This window comes from Oxyura jamaicensis, chromosome 10 (genome assembly GCF_011077185.1).
Source record: "Oxyura jamaicensis isolate SHBP4307 breed ruddy duck chromosome 10, BPBGC_Ojam_1.0, whole genome shotgun sequence".
NCBI classification, from domain to species: Eukaryota; Metazoa; Chordata; class Aves; order Anseriformes; family Anatidae; genus Oxyura; species Oxyura jamaicensis.
In genome coordinates this window covers 6,265,691-6,271,739 of record NC_048902.1, presented here as the reverse complement: position 1 = coordinate 6,271,739, position 6,049 = coordinate 6,265,691, and positions in this window count along the sequence as shown.

Below are 6,049 nucleotides of genomic sequence, written 5' to 3'. Positions count from 1 at the left end.
AAAAGAGTGAGGATGATATTTCCACCGGTGATGAGGAAAATCTCTGAAAATAGAGTTAATTCTGCGGTTATGGTTGGACACACAAGAAAGTGTGTTCAGAGAAGGAACACAGAACAGCAGATGGAAGTGAATTTACATGCATAAAGACTAGAAAAGGAGCTGAAGAGAAGTCCAGTGATTGAACAGAGTATAAGGAGATACAAGGTGACTTTTGGAAGTTGTGTGCAAGGTGCAGCCAACTAGTGGGAGAGAGAGGTAGATGTTTTACTAGTCATGGAAAGTATTTGCTGTCAGGTTCTGGTGCAGTGGGCGAAACACCTTGAGCTTCACTATGGGAAGTAACTGTAGAATATCGCCATCACCTCTTTGGTTGAAAGTATTGCTAAAATACATATTTAAATAAGGTTCAATCCATTTTCTTGTGTGTTGGGTCCCCATGTTCAGTAAGGGCCCCACTGCTGACCAGAGCCGAGCCAATAAGCGATGTTGTTTGTGCCTCTGTAAGAGCAGATTTAAGACAGGAAAGAAAAAAAAAGAAAAAAAAAAAAGAAAAAAAAAAAAACTGCACCACACAGCAGCTGGGAGAGTGAGAGGAGTGAGGAACAGCCTTGCAGGCACCAAGGTCAGCGAAGAAGAAGGGGGAAAGGTGCTCCAGGTGCCGGAGCAGAAGTCCCCTGGGGCCTGTGGTGAGGCCCATGGTGAAGCAGGCTGTCCCCCTGCAGCCCATGGAGTACCACGGTGGAGCAGGGTTCCACGCTGCAGCCCGTGGAGTAGACCATGGTGGAGCAGGGGGACCTGCACTGACAGAGACTGCAGCCTGTGGAAGAGCCCTGCTGGAGCAGATTCCGGGCCGGACCTGCAGCCTGTGGAGAGGAGCCCACGCAGGAGCAGGTGACCTGGCAGGAGCTGCTGCCCGTGGGGGACCCAGGTTGGAGCAGTTTGCTCCCGAGGGATGGACCCCGTGGTACGGACCCAGATCTGGAGCAGTTCTTGAAGAGCTGCTGCCTGTGGGCAGCCCACGCTGGATCAGTTCAGCAAGGACTGCATCCCATGGGAGGGACCCCACAGCACAGGGGATGAGAGTGACCGAGAAGGAGCGGCAGAGAAGAAGTGCTACAGACTGACCATAACCCCCATGCCCCCGTTCCCCTGCGCCGCTTGGGGGGAGGAGGTGGATGAGGGTGGGTGGATGGGGGGGAAGGTGCTTTTGGTTTCTTTCCTTTGTTTCTCACTTCTCCAGCTTGTTAGTAATAGCAATAAATCTCACTATCCCCTATGCTGAGTCTGTTTTGCCCGTCACAATAATTACTGTGCAATTTCCCTGTCCTTATCTCAAGCCTTGAGCCCTTTTCATCATATTTTCTCCCCATTACTCTTTGAGGAGGGGGAGTGAGAGAGCGGTTGTAGTGGAGCTCGGCAGCCCACTTGAGTAAAACCACCACAACTGGAAACAATTTCTTGACTATGATGTAATTCTTTATGTTGAATTAATTTATTTGGAGTTAACAGTCAAAAGACAGGACCTGATCAGTGAGAAGAAGGCAGTGATCCCAGATCACACAGTAAGCCATAGCATACAGTCCAGGCTTCCTGTTTCTAACCTGGATGGCCTGCTCACAAGCATACTATCTATCTGCCTGTAACCAGGCTGAAATGGCAAATGCCACCTACACTTATCTACTATAACACTTTGTAAAATGCACACATAACAAAATAGGTGAGATCTGTCTAACACAAGATCACTGCAGAGATAAGTGTAGCTCTTTAAAAAGAATTATTTCAAGTCAATGAAATTCTGTGTATAGAACAACATTTGTACAGGAATATGTGCGTACGTGTAGGAATTAGATTGCACAGAACAGAATTGATCCCAGGGATTAGGTTTCTAGGTGGAGCATGTAACAGGATATCTAGTTCTCCGGTACTGTAGCAGATAAAAAGATGGCATTGATATTCAATGTACTTTTTGAAAACATAGAGCAGAATTACAGTTCTGTAGGATTAAGAGTAAATCACTATGGATGGTAATGAAAAATTCTGCATTTCCCAAGGGGCAGAAAAAAGAAAAAAAAAAAAAAAAAAAAAAAAAAAGCACTTCCACTGTTTAGAGCTTTCCTCATATAGGCAAGGTGTGCTTTCAGAAGTCTGCAATAGATGTAATAACTTGCCAAGTCATTATCATGGGAGTCCAACTAGCATAACTTGAAAGGTAGATTTTCCTTTTTTTGTAACCTGTGATCCCTCTAAGTACTAATAACAAATCTGTGTATTTGTTTCATGGCAGTTCCCAAATCAGACCAAATAGCCAAGGTGCAAAAATAATACCCAGAGGTCTGCTTGATCATATGTTAAGCAGAATGGAATTTGTTATCCTCTTGCAACATAATACATTCAGTGAGGCAACATGGTACATAGAGGATCAGCCACGCCTAAACCAGAAAGTCCTCTGTCCTCATCCCGTCGTTTTGGTATTTTAAGAAAAATGTTTAAATAGGCAATGAATGTTGACAGAATTGTGGCCTTCATAACTACAGTGTTAATGCACTTTTTTTTTTGAGAAAGCATTGTGAGAGAGAGTGAGCAAGATCTGTGTAGATGAAGGAGCCAAACAATCCAGGGACAGAAGTGAGAGAGAAAAAAAATTGAGAGCCAGAGTGGCCCCATTTGTATTAATGTTATTGCAGTAGTAAAGCTTGGTGCAGAGGGGAACTTAAGTTGAATGTTCAAGTTAAACGGATCAGTTCTCCAGTAGTATAAAATAAGACGAAGATAGTGACAAGGAAAATTAGTGATGTTGCTGAGATGGAAGAGGTGTATTAAATAGAAGGTAAACAGAGAGAAAATGAGTATCAAACATATCAAATCATATTAAGGAATAAAAAAAAAAAAATAGGAGAGTTAGCAATGGTGATGTCACTGAGTCTGAGAAGGTGGAGTAAATGGACCTACAGGCATGTCCATAGAGGGTAGGATGTACCACAGCCCCAGTGAGCTGTCGGAAAGGAAGAATGAGAAGTTAGCACAATTACATTGGTTTTTCCATCCTCAGGACTCTGGGGAGCTCCAGTCAAGAGAAGTGCTCTCTGATTTCTGTGGTCAGCATGCAGGAAGATGGGGATCACAAATGGGTAATTGCAGTTGAGGTAGTTGCAGGTCATTTGAAACATGACTTTCTGTGCAGGTATTTTAAGGGATTGTGGGGATTTAGCGATGTAAATACAAGTTGAAAACCTTTCCTGGTACTGCCTTACTTGCAGGCTAGTTGCAGCATGTTTCTTCTAGTTAAACATCTGAGAGGCAGGCACAGAGGGAGACTGGGCCTGTGATAAGTGCAGTCCTTCTCCGAGCCTTTTAATCAGCCTAATGCTATCAGTAGTTACTCTAATGTCGTGCTAAGGAGTTGTGTTGTGGACCAGAACATACTGTGATCGGTGTTGTACAAACCCTCCAAGCTTTCAGTAAATCTTCAGAAATAACCTATATGACTTACAAGCGTATGTCTCATTTTAAAAAGTGATTCAGGCACTTGGCTGCTGTTCTCCCATTGAATTAATTTCCTTTCCTTGTTTGGCAGATAACGAGTCTTTCCTATTTGCACAGTCTGACTGCTGCCTTCTTCAGCTCACTGGTTTTGCAGAGTATTTTTTTTCCTCAAAGACAGGAAGAATGTATAGTATTTCCATGGATCACCAGGCCTTGGTATTAGAGGATGTTTGTTGCTTGCTAGAAGTATTGATGTCTTTTCTGCTGCGCTTACCTGTTAGGTTCCCCAGCTGGTACAAGTGCCTTTGATGTCAGTAGACCTGCGTAAGCAAAGATCAACTGAGGTAATTCATTATGTTTTAATGTAATGTTCATGTCTTCGTGACTGATTTCAGTTACTACTCTTTTTTTTCCCCGCTATGGTTCACTCTTTTTTTCCTTACTGAAGCACTTCAGCAGTCCCCGAAGGTTGTCAGATCAGACAGGCTGCTGAATGTGGGATACTGTTTAAAATGAGGTGAGTGTGCGATTCGGAGATTGAATAATTGATTAAGTTGGATATTAGAGGCAATATTATCTGTTCTTTTTCTGAAGCTGTTGGAATTACTGGAAAACGTTTTCATGCTGCTCTTAATGTAGCTAGAATAGTAATAGTTTGCTTGATATCAAAGCTGCTTCAAACTGTTTGTATGAAAATCTAGTTAAAATAATGGTGGTATATGAGCTATATGCTACCTCAAGCTTTAAGAAATATTGAGTTGTTAAAAATAGAATAATTTTCTGAGGAAATGGGAATAGTAGTGCCATTAGAACAGGCTGCAGTAGAGGACAGAAAGGTAAGTAGACCTTCAGTTAAGAGAATGAATGTGCTGAGATTGAATGTATGTTAACATGTGACTCGGGAGTTTTTATACAAGAATGCAACATAAAGTATTGTCTACACGTACATATGTGAAAACATTTTCTTCCAGCTGAGAGTGTTCTGGTTATGCTTTTCCACTGCTTTGCTTTGAAATTTGTTTGACAAGAGATTGGGAACCCACCCCTAGCTGCCAAACTATCCCCGAGGGATTGCATCCATTAGTAAGCAAATTGGCTGTCTGGCATCTGCTCAGCTGCTCATCCCTATTTAAAGCCCCTAATGAATATTGCAATACAGGATAGCTGTTACTTCTGGGACTGTGAGTATTTCTGATCTGTGAATCACCTTTCCAAGTTTCCAGTGATTTTTCTAAGAAACCTGAAAAGCAGGGAGAAATTATATGTTTAACTGTCAGTGACAGACCCTGGTGGACAGGAATTAATTCTTAAAGAAGATTCATTAATAGAGTGGCCTTGCCAAAAAGAAAACTTAATGCGATATTGGCAATGATGTTCTTTGACAAAATGCTGTGCCGTACTAACTCTTTTTTTGAATAAAATAGACTTGTAGGAGATAGCCATAGGAAAAGGCTATTAACGTTATTTTTACGTTCTGCAATGACTGGTTAATCCATCCACTCTTTTGCTTCTACCTGATGTTTGAAGTCTAGTAATACTTCTTTGTTTTTGAATCTCTGATCTGGTTTAGTCCCAGCAGTTATTTGGTCTCACAACCCATGTTCTTCTGTCTCTCTAGTGCTTGCCTGCTTTTGTCACCGCTGCTTTATGTCTTTTGCCAAGCCTGAAGCCAAACTTCATAGCGGAGGCAAATAGCTCTCAAATTCACTCTGTGGCAACATACTCTTGAAATAACTGCCTCGAGGTGGTCACCTGTAGGGGATTCAATAAAAGACAAGCATTTAAAATACAAGATTAACCCCATGTATTGGGAAGAGGGAGTGCTTACTTCTCTCCAAAGCATTTGGGCTTGATTACCAGTGAATTGTCCACATATCGTGGTGAAACAGCAATCTCAAGTGATCATGTGAAGTTTTTATTTTAGAATTTCCTTTTACTCCACGTTGCTTTTTGTGACCAGTGTCACCTCCGGGCTTTGATCAGTCATTTTTTCACGAGAAGTTTATTTCCCTTTTTTTTTTTTTTTCCTTCGTTGGGTGTGGTGTGCCTGAGTTCCCCGAGCACGCATGGGTGAGCCTTGGAGCAGAGGGCTCCTGGCGTTTATTGCCGGTGACACACGGCTCTTCGCCTTGTGCCAGCGGCGATACTGGGGGCTTGTCTTATGAGTCAGGACCTGTGGCAGGCCTGGCGCTAGCCGCGGGGCCGGAGGAGCTGGGCTCGCCCCGGGCAGGACGCGGTGGCAGCAGGGCCCGGCCTGGCACCGAACGGGGCTGACGTGGCTGGGCTGCGGCCGGGCCCCGCCGCGGGGGGACCCCCGTAGGGTGGGTGGTCCCGACCCGAGAGCTGCCCTCTTCTCCTCTCCTCCCCGTATTCTCCCTGCCCCGCGGGCCCCGCTCCCCTCAGCCCCCTCAGCCTGAGCCCCTGCCCCCGGAGCGTAGCTGCAGGCGGCTCCTCCGCGCCCTCGGGAACCTCCGCGGCTGGGGCGTCGGGGGATACAGATACCAGGGCAGAGATACGGGGACACAGATACCGGGACGAAGGCCGGCCCGGCCTGGTCCTGCCCTGC